Source organism: Dipteris shenzhenensis, chromosome 12, assembly GCF_047967505.1.
Source record: "Dipteris shenzhenensis isolate YYH24624 ecotype China chromosome 12, Dip_SZ_1.0, whole genome shotgun sequence".
Classification (NCBI taxonomy): domain Eukaryota; kingdom Viridiplantae; phylum Streptophyta; class Polypodiopsida; order Gleicheniales; family Dipteridaceae; genus Dipteris; species Dipteris shenzhenensis.
This window is the reverse complement of record NC_141607.1, coordinates 26,256,696-26,277,466: the sequence shown is the minus strand read 5'-3', so window position 1 is coordinate 26,277,466 and position 20,771 is coordinate 26,256,696.

Below are 20,771 nucleotides of genomic sequence, written 5' to 3'. Positions count from 1 at the left end.
GCGTGCCTCGAGTCTTGTCCTAGCCACCATGTAGATCCCTTCAATTGAAAGTAAGCATGCACTCCTTTGGCGTATTCTCGTTTTCATCAACCAGCTTCTTTGCACTACTCAAGCCTTCTTTGTCGTCGCCATTTATGTTGCACCCTCTGTTCAAACAACTCTCTGACACGCTTCAATGGTCATGGTATTTATGCAATCTAGTCCCCTTACCCTGGTGGCTTGTTTGATCAATCTCGATGGTGATATGTGGCTTCAGATCCTACGTATTCAGAGCTACAGCAGCATCGACTGGGCAAAAATTATGATCCATCCTCAAGCACTTGAGCTCTATCAACAACTCACGGAGGGGGATCAAGTACATTTCTTGGGAGGCCAATGGACGTTAACGGCCAAACTCATCTACTACATATTGTTTTTGCCCATGGATGCCAGAAGGAGAGATGCAACCATAAGGCACATTCAACCAATCCACCATGGAGATGGAATTTGACAAGGGCACCCGCGGGGAGTGTATGCTCAGCAACCATGTCAACAACATCACCAAGGAGTGTTTTGGATAGATCCTAGAGTCCATCCTCTTGCAGGCAAAGACATGTACAATTTCATTAAGGTCCTGAGGATTGATTGCAATAGTAGAGCAGCAACCGAATCCCGATGGAATTTGTTCTCTGTCTCTCCTAAGTCCAGGTTTTGAGGGTGTTGGTCACCTACAATCATGTCATTTCTCATTGTAGCAGAGGTGTTCACAAGTGTAGCATAGATCGTCAGGTCGTATTCCATTGAAAGGTGTAGGCTAAAGCATCGAAAGCAAATCTCATACGTGCGTGGGTGAGATGATCACAACGATGGATGGAGGCTCTCACCTCTACGGGAGTTAAAGGGTTTAGAAAGGGGTTGTAGGGTTCAGAAGGGAGATAGGGTTGAGAGAGCTATCTAGGGTTCGGAGAGGGTTGCAGGGTTTAGGAGGAGTCCAGGGTTGAGGAGTGGAGAGCTATTTTCCTTCGTGACTTTGAGGGGTAAGGGTTGAGGAGGAGGGACAAGGGAGGAGAAGGAGAGAGGAGAGAGGAGGAGGGAGGAGGAGGAGGGAGTACAAGGGTAGCAAGTGCAAGGGTAAGGGCATGGGCATGCTAGAACATGATAGTGTAAGAGAGCATGGACGCAATGGAGATCGATCACATGAACACAATAGTGAGATTGAACATTGAACCCTAAAGGGTGCGAGCTTGAACACTGAACCCCAAAGGGTGCGGGCTTCATTCCATTATTATACATGTTGGTCTCTACATAATCCGTAGGTACCTCTAGGGTGGGACCTCTTTTGTAAGGGACCTTTTGGACAAGAGTCCCTCCACATTTTGGGGGGACCTCTTGGGTCTCTACACAAAGTGAGGGAGCCTCATGAGTCCCTACAAACAGTGAGGGGACCTTTTGTGTCTCTACACAAAGTGGAGAGACCTCAAAAAGTGTAGCCTTTTAGTTTTTCTCTCTCTAATTTTAGTATTTCTCTCTCAAGATCTTGATTTTGCAAGTATGATTGGATCTTTTCTAGAAAGGATTTTGGCTATCCTCATCCTTTAAGATTCATCATACCATCTTTTAGGCTCAATATATTACAATTGCAGCTCTGCCGCCGCTACTCTACACACACAATGGTCTCATCATTGTTACTCTAGACTACACTTCTGGCCCTTGTTGCCACAAGGTTAACAACTCCCCTAGACCAATTTGATTACCCGTCCTCGAGTTATGGTTGAGTCCACAAATGATGTTGTGCTGCGGTAGTTTTTACCAATAAGTATGGTAAAGATGGCATCAGCGATAGATGGATCGAGCTTGTTGTTGATCTTTCCTTTGTAATCCACTAACACCGTAGATTGTTTGCTCAATTTTTAAGATGCTAGTGTCAACCATTTCTTGAAACAAACACACATACCTCCCTTGAAGAGATATGGCTCTTTGAAAGAGGCGACTGGTTGTTTGAGCATCTATTTGTTGATTTGGGTCGAAATTGAGCTTGGGTAAATGGTCATCAATGGTGAGGGAGATCTCCAAGATTACCACTGCTAAAGCTTCACTATTTTTCTGCCTTGAGTGTTTTGTCATAACTACATTGTATATGTGATGCCAAGGCTTTGATGAGTGTTTCTTGGCTTGCTCATTTGACCTTGGAGTTTCTATTGATTAGCGGTCGATTGCGAGGAGCGTCTTCCTTATTTGAATCAGGATGATTGGCATCCCACCAATAGTGATGAGGTACTGCATCAAATGTGGGATGCGTTCGAAAGGAAGGTGGAGCTTGTAAATACTCAAGGAGGTATTTTTCTTTGAGCAGTTTTGGTCTACACCTAGCAGGTTGTGGCTTTAATTTGTTGCTTATGTTTGGAGTGATTTGCACTTGGCGAATGTGCATTGAAATCTCGGAGAGATCCCATCCTCCTCTTGATTGCATATTTGGATATTGCTTCCAAAATGACCAATGGGATAAGAATCATTAATGGCACCTTGCCTTGGAACTCAATGGAGATCTGAGGGATATGTGGAGAGGAAGAGGTTATAGGGGAAAAACATGAGGTGGAGGCAAGTAGTGAATTTGAGAAGAAGGAAGTTGGGATGTTGGTGGAAAGTGGATGAAGAGCAAGGCAAATGGATTTAGTGACTTGATAGTCCTTAAGGAAAGGTTTTTCGAGCGATGGAAAAAGCCCTCTTTCTCACCCACGCATGCATGAGATCTACTATCCATGCTTTAGCCTACACATCTCACCAAAATATGACCCGAAGGCCTATGCTACACTTGTGAACACCTATGCTACAATGAGCAACAACACGGTTGTAGGTGATCAATACTGTCAGAACCTGGACCTAGGAGAGACAGAGACATCATTTTGGCACCGTTGTTGAGGTGGTTAGCACCTGAAGCGATAACGGAGCATGTGTTTGCATGTGTGAAAAAGAACCCCCTTTAAAAAACCATTCAAGACACATCCTTCAAGGAAAAGGCGTGAGAAAATGCTTCCAATTGGTCCAAAAGGATGAGATTTACATCCTAAACAATGTTGGCATACATAAGCACATTAATGCACTAATCACAAAAGTTTAACCCTTAAACCCCCCACATCCAATAAAAGCAATCCCCCCCCCTCACTTCTTTCCCCTCACTTTTCTAAGCCACTTCCATCTCTCCTCCATCTCCAAATTCCATCAAGCCTCCATATTTTCCGTCTACCTCCATTTTTCGTCCACCATCTCCACCACCACCACCACTTTTTCCGTCCAACTTTCCCCCTCCACCATCACTTCATCATCCATCCCCTCCACCTCTCACTCCCCATCTCCACCCCCTCCACCACCACTTTTTCCGTCAAGCTCCTCCCTCTATCTCCGTCTCCACCACCTCCGTTTCCACCTCCCACTTCCTCCCTTCCCCCCCACCACCTCTACTTTTTCCATCCATTCTCCCCTCCATCATCACTTTTCCGTCAAAACCCCACCCCCCCATCTCCATCACCACCACCTCCACCATTTAAGGTAATCCCCCTTTGTCTCTTCACCCCACCACAACCCCTTTCTCTCTCCACCCTACTATCTCTCTCCACGCTACCATCTCTCTCGACTCCATGTCTTTTCACCCCACCACTCCCTTCCTCTCTCCACCCCTTTCCTCCCACCATCTCTCTACCTCTCACTACACCCCCTTCCTTTCTCCACTCCATCTCTCTCCACCCCACCAACCTCACCACTCCCTTCCTCTCTCCACCCCTTCCTCCCACCATCTCTCTACCTCTCACTACACTCCCTTCCTTTCTCCCCCCACCTCTCTCCACCCCACTACTCTCTTCCTCTCTCCACCCTTCCCCCCACCATCTCTCTACCTCTCACTCTCTCCACCCTTCCCCCCACCATCTCTCTACCTCTCACTATAGCCCCTTCCTTTCTCCCCAACCTCTCGCCACCCCACCATCCCCCTTCCTCTCTCCACCCTCTTCATCCCACCATCTATGTACCTCCCACTACAACCCCTTCCTTTCCCCACATCTCTCGACCCCACCATCCCCCTTCCTTTCCCCACCCACTTCCTCCCACCATCTCTCTACGTCTCACTACACCCCCTTTCTCTTTCCATCCCACAATCCCCCCACCTCTCTCTACACACCTTTTCCTTATCACCTTCACTATCCCCCCTCCTCTCCCCACTCTCTTCATCTCTCGACCCCTCCCATCCCCCTCCTCCTACCACTCCCTCCCTCTCTCCACCACCCTCCTCTCTTTAAACTCTCATCTCTCTCTAGTCCCCCACCCCACCTCTCTCTATCTTCTCTCTCTAAACCCCCCGCTCTTTCTTCCTTCTCAAATCCCACATCCTCCCCCTCACCCCTCACCCCTCTACTATTCCCCCAGTCACCTCCCTCAACTCCACCTTGCCCCTCCTCACCCCCCTCAACTCCACCTTAGGCACCGCGCGCCCTTGCAACACAGGCCGCCCTCGAACACTATGCATACAATCGTGTCAAACTTAGGAATTTATGATAATTTTTTATAACATTTCAAATGCAAAAAAAGAACCCACTAGCAAAATTTAGATTACTTATTTATATGATTTAAAAATATACATAAACAATAGATCAATATGTCATTGCTTGACTATCATGGATACAACTGTTAATATATCATGGCCTGCGCAACCTAAGATCAACAAAATATGTTGCTCCAATGGCAAGAGTATCATACAACTATTGGGCAACATGAATGATTACAGGATGCACATGCAACTCCTAATCTTAAAGTTGAGCATTTACAAGGAAAGCTAGGTGAAATCTAAGGTGACTAGGAAGAGCAAAATTACCAGTCATCATTATATCAAAGCAATCTTGGCATATAGGACATATAGGTCCATATACATCGATATTTACGATTTATAAATTTTCAAGCCTTTTAGCAATTCTTAGCCTTATCAGTAATCAGTTGCATAACATTGTCTTCAATACATCTCTTTAGTTGCTTTGTAAAAAATTCTCCTATCTTGGCCTCACCACTCATATTAATCGATTGCTGAAAAGCCTCGCCTTTGAATGTCAGAACCACGACATTGATCAGGGGCCTCTTGCTAAGATTCTTCCATCCATCTGTTATGATGGTGCAATGCCATCGTACACCACTTGCTACATCTCCTCTTCATCCTATTGTAGTATGCATGCAACATGTTGTTACAAATGGCATGATAACTAGGCATTGTGAAATCCCATGCAACAGTTATCTTCAAACACATCTTATTGCACCTTCTCGATGTGTTATGCTTTGAAGGAAGCTTCCAAGGATTGTTACTACACACATGCACACGCATTTGAATGAGGCACATTACTGCATTGTCCTCTTTCCATATGCACATTCAAGCAATTTGCTGACTGTACAAGGGACCCTGTGCCACTACTATGCATGGTTGCACTTTGCGAGCAACTTTTCATAGTCTCCAATTCCTCACCCGCGGATCTAAGACCCATGGTTCTTTCTTCAATTACAAGTTGAGACTGGCGGCGTGTGACCATGACATCCACAATCATGTCTACACTTGCAGATGCTTCACCACCCAAAATGGCTACCACTCTTTCTACTCTTGGCCCTCTACACTTACCGATCTGTCTTTGAGGATTGCCTAGGAAGTGTTTGCACATTCGAGTACCTCAAACCGTGTACTCTTTATGGTAGATGTTACATCTCCACTTTGTGGCAATTAGGAACATAACATATTGCCCTTGTTTCTCTAGAGCCATGTTCACATCTATATACACATACCAACGGATCAATAATGTACAAAGGTTTCACAAGCACAAATTTTATTTCTCAATATGTTTCAAATTTATTTGTTCTTCCTTGATCAAATTTATTTGACAAAACAATCATTTCACTCAGTCTTATTCTACCAATGCTCTATAAGTGTGCTAGACCTCAAGACAGAGCAACCGTGCAATCATCTTGCCCCCCCCCTCTCCCCCGACATAATTGGATGGTTATAGATGTGGTAGTCTGCCTATGGACATAGGCGTGGGATGGCAAATTGCCTTAACCCATGTCCTGCTCTCTCCCGAGTAAGCATCTAGTTGCACTATGATCATTCACAACATCATGCTCTGTACCCGAATGTCGGTATTTCACACATGCTTTTTAGAGTGAAAAACAGGAGTAGAGAAAAAGCCAAGGACAACAATATTATCCAACCTATGCTTGTCAAAATGAGGATTGAGATGAGAAAGGTTTTTCCTAAGCCACCCTTTCTTCCATCAAGAGATGCACATAGAGGGGGGCCCATAGAGTGTCTTGTGCGGTGCCATAGAGAGTAGGCTTGTTAGTGTTGCATTGAAACGATCAGTAGAAGGGATGAGCCCTTGCAAAAATGGTACCCATATGTTTGAGGAGACCCTAGGGGGTAGAATCAATACTATGGGATGGATATTCCTATGTCAAGGATGGAAAGGTGCATATTTCTAGGGCTATAAGCCATAGCTTGAGATTATTACATATGTAGTTAAGCCAAGTTGGCTAGTGGCCCACCCACATGTTAGAGGAGACCCTAGAGGGCAGAATCAATACTATGGATGGAAGTTCCTATGTCAAGGATAGAAGGGTGTATATTTTAAGGGGGGTTTACAATGGACGTATATTTCAAGGGAGGTCTAGAATGGAAGGGAGGGTGTATATTTCAAGGGAGTTCTAGAATGGAAATGCTTATGTCTACATGATAGTTCTTTCACTCACACTAACTAATTTCCAACCATATGACACAACTATTCCGAAGATTTAAAAGCATTTGATCACATTACAAACAGTCTTAAATATTCAGACTCAGCTTACGTATCATAAAACAAAATACATATGAAATTAGAAATTGATAGATTTGCAATTGTCATGGTCCAAATCAATGTCATATTACATTGGAATAGTTGCACATGTTAAACGTTCACTCATTTACATGTTGCTTATGCACCGGGTACTCTACTTTTTGCATGGTTAATGCCTCATAGGATGGCAACAAAAGATTCAACACTTGGTCCCTCACATCTCTTTATTTGTTTTTATTCATTTCAATCAAATGTTTTCTTATCCTCAAGGTATATCCTCTGAAGACTTGATTGCAACAGTTGCACATCCACTTCTAATGACCTAACATTGTAACAAAATCCTACTATTTTATACCATTTTGCCCTCGTTCATGATCCTCGTTCTATAGTTGATGTTGTCCTACCCTATCAAGGACCCTATCTTCTCTATCTGCCATGATTAGGAGCATCCAAGGAAACAACTATAGAATCCTCGACTCTTGAAATGTGACTATTGTGGACAAACTGGTCATTCTTCTTCTAGGTGCTACAAGAAGATTATGATGATCAATGTAATCATGAAAATTTGATTGATGATGTTTCAGATACCCCTCAAGAGCAAGTTAATTATGTCGGACATCATATTTCACTTGATCACGTTCTCTCCATTCATGATGGGACAACTTTCATCATCGACTTAAGAGCCACTACCAACATGACTTATCAAGCCCAGTGGCTTCATAACTACCAAGAATTCCCAACCCAAAGGTCTGTATATCTTGTAGATGATACTACTTTTGTGAAGTCAATGGTATAGGCAATCTTTACCTCGGCACTAGTTCCTCCCACATGCATATTATGAGGTGTCCTTAACGTCCCTGATCTTCAAAGGAAACTTATATCAATAGCATCTCTTGTTGATCTAGGTTTCTTTGTTGGTTTCCATCATAAAGCCTGCAATTTACAGATGAACAATCAGACTATTGCTACAATGCCCCAAAAATGCAACCTCTTTGAGCTTTCCCTCACCAATGATCTTGTCAATCTAGTCACAGTGTCTAGCAGCAAAGAAAGTTGGATATGGCATTCTCACTTTGCACATGCAGACTTTTCCAAAATCCTTGATCTCAGTCGCTCAGGATTGGCTTCAAGCATCTGACTCAAAAAATCCTCAAGAATCGGCATATGTGAACACTGTGCAATTAGAAATCATCAAAGGAAACCTTTTACTTCTTCAGGGAATATCTCTTCATCTGATCTTCTTCAGCTAGTCCATTCAGACATATGTGGTCCCTTCCCTCTATCAAGACATTACCATAGGTATTTTATTACTTTCATAGATGATTTCTCTTGCTTCACCTATGTGTTCCTTCTTTGATACCAGTCAAATGCTCTTGAAGCCTTCACACAGTACCACAAGCTCATTGAATGTCAAATAGGGAAGCTGATGAAAGTCCTTAGAACTGACAATGGTGGAGAATATGAATCTAATGAATTCAATGATTATTGTGCCAGTCAAGGCATATAATGTGAACATACTGTTCCTTACTCTCCACACCAGAATCCTATTGCCAAATGAAATAATCGAACAATCCTTAATGATATGCATTGTTCAGTGATTCATGCCGGCCTTACGAAAATCTTCTGGTCAAGTGTTGTTCTCTCTCTATAGTACATGTTTAAAATTTTCTCCCTACCTCTGCCCTAGCTGGAGGGATCCCAACTGCAATTTGGATAGGTACTACTCCCTCTATTTCTCAACTGCGTGTCTTTGGCTACATTGCTTACATTAACATCCCAAAAGAGACAAGGACCAAAGTTGAACCCTCCGGCCAAAAAGTGGTTTTCCTTGGCTACCCAAATGGTTTAAAATAGTACAAGTTTTATGACCCGCTATCTCCCCGCTATCAAAAAAGGAGATCATTAATAGGGATGTCATTTTTTGTGAATATTCTATGGCTGGGCCTTGGTCATCTGCCCATTACTCGGATGGACCCTACACTATCTTGGAGAATTTCCCTTTTGCTATGTTTGATCCTGATCACGACCCTGAGGCAATGACTGAAAAGGAAATTGATATCTTTGTTGATCTTTCTCTTGATCCTGAAAATATTGATCTTCCAAAAATTCAACTACACTTTCCATTCTCGAAAATCCCACATCTCTGGAGGAAGCTATGCTTTCTTCCCAAAAGGCTCAATGGTAGGATGCAATGCAAGTGAAATTTGATTCTCTCATATCCAAAGGCACCTAGATTGTCACAGAGATACCACAAGGGTGACAGCCTATTCAATGCAAGTGGGTCTATAAGACCAAACTCAAACCTGATAGTACCTTTGACAAATATAAAACACGGTTGCTTGCTAAAGGTTTTTTTTAGGTGGCAAGAGTTGATTACCGTGACACCTTTTCTCCTATTTTTTGCATTATTAGTATTCATTTCCTATTGGCCTTTGCCACCCAGTTTGATTTGGAAGTTCATCATATGGATGTCAAGACTGCTTTTTTGAATGGTAACTTACAAGAAGAAGTCTACATGGAGCAGCCTCCAGGCTTCATTATGAATAGAAAAGAGCATTTGGTTTGTCAATTACATCATGCATTTTATGGTTTGAAGTAGGCATTATGGGCTTGGTATCTCATGATTGATTCTTTTCTTCAAACAAGCAAGTTCCATCCCTGCTCCTCAGATGCAAACATCCATTTGAAATGAGACTGGCAAATCTTTATCATTGCTCTATATCTGGATGACACCATTCTGGTTTCCAATGATTTTCTTTTCTCAACAACACTAAGGCTCTACTATCTTCTGCCTTCAAGACGGTATTCCTGCCTTGGTTTTCAAGTCCAGCATTTTCATGACTTTGGTATCCTCTTCCTTCGCTAGACAAAATTCATTATGGAAATCTTAGACAAATTTGCCATGGCAAAGGCAAACCCAGTGTCCACTCCCTCTGTTTGTGTCCAACAAGAATTGTTTTGACATATTGACCATTGCTCAAAGATCATGTTCCTTTTGCAAATCTTGTTGGTTGCCTCTAGTTTGTCGGTTTAAACACTTGGCTTGACATTATTTATTCTATGAAATCGCTTGCACAGCATCTTGCAAATCCCTACCAGTGTCACTGGATAGTGGCAAAGTGTGTACTAAAAATCTACAAGGCACTAAGGAACATGATCTGGTATATCAAAGATAGGATTCTCCTCCTATTCTTTCCCTTCTCGGCTATTCTAATGTAGACTAGGCCAGCTTATTCTCACAAATGTGATCAACTAGTGACAATTGTCTCTTCCTCAACCAATCTTTGGTCTCATGGACCAGCAAGGAATAGCACTGTGTTGTTGTCCAACACAAAAGCAGAGTGTGTGGTAGCATCATTTGCGACACGAGAGTTTATTTGGTTACAGTAGCTTCTCTGATTTTGGCTACCCTCTTCTCCTTAGAACTCAACTTCAATGCGATAATCGGATTGGAATAAGTATAGTCAAAGACTACATCCAACACAACAAAAAAAAACACATAGCAGTTCACTATCATTTTTTTCAACATGAAGTCAAGAATGGTACCATTAAAGGATAGAGAATTTCCCAACGACATCTCACATGATTGCAGATATTCTCACAATGCCTCTACCACAGGCTCGGCGGTTCTTAGCTCTCTGTGATAAACTTGGCATTGTAAAGATTTGATCTTCTTCCTTTGACAGGACATCACGATGAGCACTCACAGTTTGCACTATTCTGGCATGAGGCCATCCTTGTATATTTTCTCCTTTTTGATATTATATCATGATGTGCACTCATGATCTACGCTATACATACTTCGGCACATGCCACCATTGTAACCTTTATTAATTCCTAAACATCTATATAGTGGCTCGGGTTTTTCCCTTGAACTCCCCAAGGGTTTTTTCATCCGTATCCAGAGGGCTTGGTTTACAGGGATGTTAGAGCTATATATAGCTCGCCCACACTCAACACTTGTCCTCAACTATATATATGTATCTAGTACATGAATATGATCATTCCTTGGGAGCAGGTGGTGTCTCATCTCTCATAATTCAACAAACCTTCCCCAACCAAATGTATGATTGGAAAATCTGATCTAGATCATCTTGGTTACATGATGTTGTTTAGAGATCACGACTTTACAAAGATTTTTATTACGTTAAAAATACTTTGCATTTTCTAAGTGGGTTGTGGCTTAATTGACATTAACGCTCCATTGTTTTAGAAACCAAAATTTATTTTGTGTGCGAGCAAGAGAAGTAATAGAGATGATGCCTATGCTCATGCATCACTAAAGAATGACATAGCATTGATAGTAGTCCATAGAGATGTCTGACAAGTAATAGGATACACTCACACCCAAGAGCTTTGGGTTGTGACTCCATTTTTCAATGGAGGTAGCATGCACGATATGATGATGTGTCTCTTCTATGTCTCCCACAAATTTATGGAACATATATGAAACGGTTTAAAAATATACATCCAAGAGAAGAACATTTCTTTGATTGGAATTCCTCACTCACCAAGTTGCAAGAAAGGTTATTACGTCATCATGCTTTGTCTATAGTTGTTGCTATTTTAAGTGCTTTCAGGGTAGTCCACGAACAAAGATATGCTCACACAGATTTGTAGCCATCCAACTACATGTTCGATTTCACAAGGGGTAACACTATTGTGCTAGTAGGAATCATTGATTGGGGAAGAAGCCTACAAAACAAGTATCAGTAGATTTGGCCCATGCTCCTCCAAGGGTGTTTCTTGTTTTGTGCCAAAGTTGGGTGCCAGCCCAAATGCACGTCCAAATCCCAAGGGCACATGGAAATTGGGGTTAGATTGCTTTGTTGTTGTGGGATTAATTGTTTAAAGGAATGGCCATCTTTCTCATAGATTTTTTAGGAGCTTTTTGTAACAACTCATTGAAGGGAGCGAAGTATGCTATGCAAGATTGAGCTACTATGGGACAGACCTTAACTAAAATCCATATTCATAATGTAAATGAGGATGTGGCAATGCAACCCATAGATGAAATGAAAGCATGCTTCACAACAAGACAAAGCACCCACAGACGCGCACACAGATGCATTTACTGAACTTTAAAAAAAACTTACGGGCGCATCTATCTGTGCATCTATATAGCAAACAGACGCGCGTATAGATGCACATCTAGACACGTAAATAGACGCTCTGCTAAAAATTTTAAAAATAGACAGACGCATCGTTAAACGCGTGTATAGATGCGTTTATAAACGTTCTTATAGATGCGTTTATAGATGCATAAATAAACGCTTCTCGAACAGACAGACGTGTATATAGACGCATTTATAGACGCACTGATAGATGCACTATATAATATTTTTTTTAAATTTACAGAATGCTGTGTATGTTGTGTATGCTATATAGTTACAAGAATCCCATTTCGACATTGTGTAATTCAATTCTTACAGCCAACCGCATTTTAATAACAATTCCAAATAAAATATTACAACTCCAAAACGCAATAAAATTGAAAGCTCAAAAAGTGCTTGTATGTACATATAGAGCTAAGCCACGTCATGTGGCTTCAAGTACAAAAAATAAGAGGAGTGTATATACAAGAGGCACGAAGCCAAGCCAGTGGCTCTAAGTACAAAAAAGAGTAGCTAGCACTACTTCTACGACTAATCCTCGCTCCCTTCCATGCTCCCTTCTGCGCTCCCTTCTGTGCTCCCTTCTCTGCCTCCTTCCTCCTCTTCTTCCTCGTCTTCTTGTGCAGGGACCTATAAACAAGGGACAACATATATCAATGTATGAAAAATCAAATCTTTACTTATAATATTGACATTATTTAATTACTTTCAAATACCTTGGGGCCCGCTCCAGTAGCTTGGATATACTGCTCCTCAGTAATCAACCCGTCATGATAGAAGTGCCTCCATGTATCTCCTCTGCGATGGTGGCGGTGGTAGGCTGTCTCGACAGGGGTAAGGTATCTGCCCACGATATCAAGCTATAAGACGACACAATTTGCGGAGGGGTTAGTACAAAGAAACAACCTCCTAATAAACTACATAAGCAATATAATTTGAGATCGATACTTACAAATTGGGCCTCCCATGAATCAACACCCCCTGCTCCAAAATGCACGCTTCCATATTGCTCCATCTGGATCCTTCGTGCCTCCACGTGCTGCAGACTGGGGTCCTCCCTTGCTGACTTCATTGCTTTCTTCCACTCATGCTTGTGAGCGGTGTGGGGTGGGCCCCTTGGTTATTGACCTCCCTCGAGCCTGGCTAGCTCCGCTAGTGCCTGCCTCTTAAGCAAAGATCTTTTATTGCCAAGTATCGTAACAATCTTTGACTTGGCCCATTTATTTGTGAACTGACGATTGGGGGGGTTAGGATACCTAGAGCGAATAGCAACAAGGGTCTCATCAGCCAACCTCTTTGGTTGGTCTTTGTGGTGGATAAAGCAATCTCTGTAATTGTTAGCAATTATAGAGGTGAGGATGAGAGTCTTCAAGACAGTAGGTAAACTTTGGGATACTTCCTTGAGCGATCCAAGCATAACAACAAGAGGACACTCGGGCATTCATGACATTGAGATGGTAGACCTTCGTGAATTGCATATGGCTCTTGCAAGCTCTCACGGAGCTCCACGAGGGCTAAGTTGCCCTTCATGCTTCAGATTATGTGAAACTACTTGATGAAACTCCTTAGTATCTCACTCAAAAGTTGAATCCTGTAGCTTTCAAGTATTCAAGGGAGAAGCTCATCGGCATCATGTTCATCGTCTCCTATGCTATAGTCTAGATCTCACATCCTCTTCATTTTGTGCAATGTAGACTAGTGGGTGCGCCAAGCATAACCCCTCAAGATTCATGTCTAATTTAAGGGCCCTTGTTACTTCAGATGACAATATGTATACATATATAACTTTTAATATATTATATTTATATGAATTTAAACCTCATTATATTTTGTAGACCCTTGTTGAAATCTAAGATTGTAGTAGGGGCATCTTTTTTAATTTTGTGTCTACCCCCCCTGATGCTTCATTACTAGCTTACCATTACTTTGTATTTATGACGCGTCTGAGAAGTGCGTCTATTTTCGTGTATAACAGTGTGCCTATAGACGCGGTTGCCTGTGTCTGCACATAAGCTAGATGCGCGTCTAGACACACCTGTAGATGCGGTTTTAGATGCGCTCTGAGATGTGCCTATAGACGCACTCCGATAGACAGACTTTTCTAAAAAGTAGAAAAGGACATGCGCCCGACACAAAAATGTAACACTGATACCCAAATCATGTGTTTCTTAGATACGAGAAAGTACAAATCCAAAGAGAGCAAACTTCCAAAAAAGATCAACTGCAAAAAGACTTACCTTGGATAGAGGTATGGAAGGTTCTTCTCGTTTTTCAAAGTTGCTTCTCTTCCTTGTTCACCCTCTTCTCCTTTAAGCTTGGAAGTAAGTGTGGGTGCCTTCCTCTTAAGTGTAAGCTTGGAAGTAAGTGTGGGTGCCTTCCTCTTAAGCATCAAAATTGTGGATCTGCGAATAACAAAGCAAGCAAGCCGCACGAAGTATAAGTAATGTGAAGAAAAGCAAAGCGAGCGCGCTAAAAGTAGATTTAAAAGTTGATTTAAAAGCCGCATCTAATAGCGCGTCTATGCATGCGTCTAAATACACAGAGCAGACGTGGTTTTAGATGCGCTTGTAGACGTGCACCACAAAATAGACAGATGCGGTTTTGGATGCGCTTGTAGATGCGCACCACAGAACAGACAGATGCGGTTTTAGACGCGGCTTTAGACGCGCCACAGAGTTTAAAATTAAATATTTGAAGAAAATAAAATTTTTTTGGGTTGTTTGTTTGTAGGATGTCTTCATCTTCAACAAGTAGCTCCAGTGAGGATGAATCCCTCCATATCCACCATCATGAAATGTGGTTGGAGCAAAAAATCAAATGTATGTGTGATCGATGTCGAGGAAACATGTATCGAGCATGCAGGATTACACTCACTCACATCTCAAAGTATGGAGAATGGGATGTGACCGTAAACATGGTAAGTGTTAAAGAGTTAAGGTTAATTGAGATACCTATGGGTGTTCATATGTTTGAGTTATGATCCTGTTTTAATTTGATATAGGATGCAGTGCCACACCCGCATATGTTGCCCTATGCTCGCCACGAGGAGGCGAAGCGTCGGTGATATGAGGTGGGACCTTCAAGAGGGACTGTTACGGATGCATGGAGTGATGGTGATAGTAGCCCTCCGCCATTACCTCATGAAGCTGTGGAGGAGGAGGTGTTTGATGATATGGTGCGGGATTTATATGTCCATCAAGGGAGGGATGATAGCATGGAGCAGGATGATCTTTTTACTGCAGCATTGACTCCAATGTTTGAGGGGTGCACATTCTCTGTTCTACGTGCCTCCCTTGAGTTACTAAACTTGCAAACCATCTATGGATGGAGCAATGCAAGTTTGAATGCATTACTCAAGTAAGCTTTAAAGTCTATTTTGCAAACATGGTGAATTATGCTAGTGGGTCAATTACTCGAATGCTTTTCCTCATTTATGGTCTTCACGTGTAGGCTATTGTGTAAAATGCTTCCAAGGGAGAATACATTACCGACCTGAAGAGATATGGCAAGGCAACATGTGACCTCTCTTGGAGGATTAGATTACAAGCGCATCCATGCATGCATCAACGATTGCGTTTTGTTTCGTGGACTACATAAGGATGTAAGAGAGTGCCCTACTTGTGGAGAGGCAAGATATAGAGCAGATCTCAAAACTTGGGACGTGCCTCGTAAGGTTCTGCGACATTTTTCCATAATCCCTCGCATCCAACATATGTTCAAGTGCAAATCCATTGTAGAGCTCATGTCATGGCATTCGTCCCATCGATCAACTGATGGCAAGTGGAGAACTCCCACAGACTCTCCTGCGTGGAATCATATTGAAGACACATGGCCAAGCTTCAAGGAAGAACCTAGGAGCTTGAGACTTGGATTGGGTATGGACGGTGTGAACCCATTTGGTCTCAAAAGCACCTCTTACAGTGTATGGCCAGTGATATTGGTGAATTATAATCTTCCACCCTCTATGGCTATTAAGAAAGGACATGTTATGTTGTCCCTTCTAATTCCAGGGAAACATAAAGTCAAAAATCCTGATGTTTATTTGGAGCCTTTGATTGACGAGCTAGAGATACTTTGGAGAGGTATCAAAGTGCATGATGTGAGCAGGCCTCCCTCATCATGAGACTATAACTGCAACTTTGCAGTCTTGATGTGGACGATGCATGACTTCCCAGGCTATGGCGAGTGTTCAGGTAAGCATTTCACTTCTAATTATGAATAGGCAAAGGATGTGGCACCCTAAACCCACCTTCAACTCTTAATTGCGTTTATTGTTCAGGTCTCACTACATTGGGTTACCATGCATGTCCTGTTTGTGGTCCTTCGCTAGTTGCCTCATGGGCAGACGCATTGAATAAGGTCATCTATGAGAATCACCATCGATTTCTCCCACCTGATCATCCTAGATATGTTGCCCCTTGGAATGAAGTCCTCCCACAATCACTCACCGCGAGAGATTGCAGGATCAGAATTTGGGACGATTCCACGACTCCTCCACCACTTGGCATGAGCCGGTAAGGGTTTGTAACTATTGTCTGCTATATTGGCTAGAAATAAAGATTGCTCGCTAACACTTTATTTTGTTTAGATACTCCATCTTTTATCGTTTACCATATTGGTCCCACCTCAAGATCAATCACCTGCTTGATCCCATGCATATCTTCAAGAATGTGGCATCTACCATTTGGGAGCATTTGAATGGGACATGAGATTCCGTAGGCATAAGGGAGGATCTACGTACCACAAGGAGGATGCATGAAGCTTGGCCACAAGAGAGACCAAATGGGCGTGTTTTTTTACCTCGTGCACCATGGAGGTTATCAAAGCTAGAGATGGCGGCGGTGAAGCACGCTATTACTACAATTCGTACTCCCGCTGGATGCATGAGGTGTTTGAAGGGAGCCTTTACAAAGAGCAAGAAAAGAGGTGTAGAGCAATTATATGGCTTGAAATCTCATGATTGGCACAAGATGCTCCAAGTAAGTATTTTATGTGCATAATATCTTTTTCCTTTCAAATTTGTGAGTGAATAATTAACAATACCACTCGGTATTTCTCCATACCGAGAGGTGACAAATCTATCGCATGATAAAGCGTAGATATCACGCGAGGTTAACATATATACCACATGGTATTGTTGATATACTGCACGGTGCAATATCGTATATATCAAGTGCACCCACCTTGTACTATTTGCATTCCCAAGAATCTAGCTCTGCTTGGAGTCTGAAGAAAAACAAAGAAGGACAAGCAAAAAAGGATAAAGAAATATTCCAAACTAATTTATAAGTTTTTGTATCCTCTTAAAAAGTGTCCAGTGTCGACGGTGGGCTTGTTTAGGCTAGCTAATATCTACCCACACTAGGATGCAAAATGGATAAATGCAACGGTCTTAGTTTATAGTTTATCTTTTGACATTTGAAAGGATTATTTTCATAAAGAAGAGCTTTTTTCTTGTGATGCAACAGCTCAGAGGAACCATTGTAGAAACAGATGGCTAGTCTTTTGCGGCCCATGGTAAACTTGAATTGTTGGGCGTTGAACTTCAATTCTTGATTGAATTGCCGGCTAGGAGCTTGTGAAATCTCTCGTTATGATTTTGAGCCATGTTGAAGGGAGACCTTGGACCCTGTGTACCAAGGGAACAAAATCTGCGCATTTCTTTTTTTTTAAAGCATAGCTCGTCGGCGAGCTATGTTGGAGGGGGTCCTTGATTTTTAAATGGTTACTTGATTTCTGCAAAATCTTAATTAAAATCCTCTATTTATATCCCGTGCTACTTTATTCACCTACTATTAACATGATCATGAAGATGTGAGTCTCATGCTATCTTATTCACCTACTTGAAACATGACCATGAAGACGTGAGTGCTCATTCACAATATCCTTTTCTTTCCCATGACATACTATAGCTTTTTTCCCCTTCGATTACATCACATACATAACCATGCTTTGAGTGCTCTTTGAAAGAGTGCTCTTTATATTATTATATGAAAAGCCTTATGTAAAAGTACTATGCGGGTTTTTGCAAGGTTCCTAGGATTTCAATTACACAACTTGTTAAAGATGGTATTTCCTACTTTGCTAACTGTGAATAAATGTACATAATGTGTCCCACACAAGCATAATAGCACAAGAATCATTTAGAAACTCGCAAAACTTGCAAGGAAAAACTTGCAAAGTGCCAAGGCCCACAAGGGTTGAGTGTGGGTGAGCTATATATAGGTCTAGCAAGGTTATTATTGGGATGTACCGATTGCCAAAAGTGGGTCCTCATCTGGATGAAACTCGACTCTGCTTACACCTATATATATCAATATATAATTAAATAAATATCACTAAATCGAAATGGGGGGATTTTGACTGTCGAAAGAGAGAAATCACGCGGCTTCAATCTTATTTATCACAAGAAAAACATGTCAGTCAAGGTGGTGATTTCGACGAGCTGAAGCAAGCCATCATCTGGCCTGATTGACACACAAACATGCATCTCTCTCTCTCTCTCTCTCTGTCTCTCTCGTATCACACGTGAGCTCGGGCAAAACGATCCCAACCGATTGAAGCAAGCCATCACTTGGCCCGACTAACACACACAAACATGCATCTCTCTCTCTCTCTCTCTCTCTCTCTAGCATCCTACATGTCAGCAAGAGCGAGGCGATTTCGACCGGCGAAAGCGGGCCATCACCTAACTCGATTCACACAAAGAAAGCATCTTATTAGTTAGGCAAATTCTTTATACTTGGTTACTTTAATTATAACAAGAAATGAGAAACTCTTGGAGGATATTCAAACAACTGCATAACCCCTGCATAACAACCAGCATTCATGATTCAACAATGTTTAGGGGGTTCTTAGGTAACCTTTTATGATGTTTTTGATCTAGATGTACGAGATAATAATAACATAAATCCAAAACTATCTTGTACAAAATAAAGCATAGTAAGTACTACAACTTGTGTTTGTATTAATGAAATATGATATAAGCATTTGAAACAAATGAAGGAGGCTATCACTTTGAATAAGCATTGATGTAATGTTATATAAGCATTTCCTTACTGTAATTTCATAAAAGCATTTCAAATATAAAATGATGAAAGCTATCATTTCATAGCTAGTTACATGTATCCTTATACATATTTCATAGTTTATAGTACCTTTCCTTTGCATGTAACTTAGTTCATAATTTTTGGAGCAATATTGTAAGTGTCTTATTCTCGCCACTAGCACCTAGTAGGTGACTTCATATTTAAGATGGCCTCTATCACAATGGAATCGAAAATTTTGGAAGGCTTGAATGGCCTCCATGCTTACATCATACTTTGAGTCCTCATAATTGAGAACCTCCCATAACCCTCCCCAAACCTCAACCATCTCTGCATCTTTTGAAGATTGAGGAGCCTTTTCTTTGCCACTTTCTTGACCACTATCGGAGATGATAGGTTGATCTAACTTTTGTTTCGATGCCATGATGCGTGCCTCCCTAGTAATATTGTGTGTTTGCAAAATAATATTGCGCAAGGAAGGGCTCCCTTCTTTGGTCTGCTTATCAAGTTTCGCGTTCCCCTTGGATTCAGATTTCTCGTTTTGTGCCCTTTGTGTTTGAAAAAGTTTCGGCCAGTTCTGAAAGGGAAAAAGTGCACATTGATACTATTTCAAATGCTTGTAATGAAAATACACACACACACACACCCCAACGCACGCACGCATGCACGCAAATGTGAGAATTGAGTTAACATTGGTAGTTCATAGTTTTGACTTCCAGACATTTAGTAACAACACTAAAAGGGTTGTGTGAGACTACAAAGGGTCTTGCTAGGCCTTGCTCATTTACTTACCTTTCTTATTCATTTCTCTATAGTGTCGGGAGGAAGTGGCCTAAAACAGGAGATGCTGAAACTCTGATCGCTCGGACCAAACAAGTCATAGTAATGTAAGGAAAACTTTCTATTACTATGACTTAATGAACATGCAAGAAAGAGGCTTGGAGGCAACATGTTGAACGAATATAGTCACCTTGATGATCAAGTTCATTCGCTCTTTCCATTGCCAACATACAAATACCCAAACTACCAGCTGCCGTTGCCATCCACTCACGTTCACGATCTCCGACTGCGACACCACATTCCATGCAAGCCTGTGGTAATTCAGTAGCCGCTTCAGCTCCCGCGGCTGCCTGCTCGCCCATCTCAGCAGATCCGTGAAAGCTTCCCTCTCGCTCTCTGTATAGCTCGCTATCAACGTAGGGAACTCGATCGCACGGATCCCTTCCTCTTCCTTCTTCTTCTTCTTAGCTTTTTCACTCTCAGCTTTCGTGGGCTCCCCATCAATGGGACGATCGCTCACCTCCTCCGCTGCTGTCGCATGTGACGTGACTTCAGTTATGTCGAAAAGCCTGCCGCAAGGCCCGCAAATTGCAATGTTTCGGAGAATCCAGCTGCGGCCCTGCCACCTTGCAATGGGAGGCTCACCTATGTTGACAATGCTCGTATCTTTAGGCATTCCACCTTCGTCTGTCATGATTGACAGCTCGTTCCTGGGAATCACTGATCCGTCCTCGTTCCCAGCTTCAGATCTCTCGTTTGAACTTTCTGCTTTATCTATAGACTCCGGTACTTGTAAACTTGCTTTAGATCGATGTTCTGAACTTTCTGCTTTATCTGTAGCTTCTTGTACTGGTGAAGTTTCTGCATTGTGTTTAGACTTCTTCTCAAAAGACTTGCCAAGCTGTTCCTTCAGAAACCGTTCGGCTTGGTCATGGCTTGGATCCGGGAGATAGACTGGTACTTGGATGATTTTCTGTAAGAACATCTCAGCGAAGTCAGTA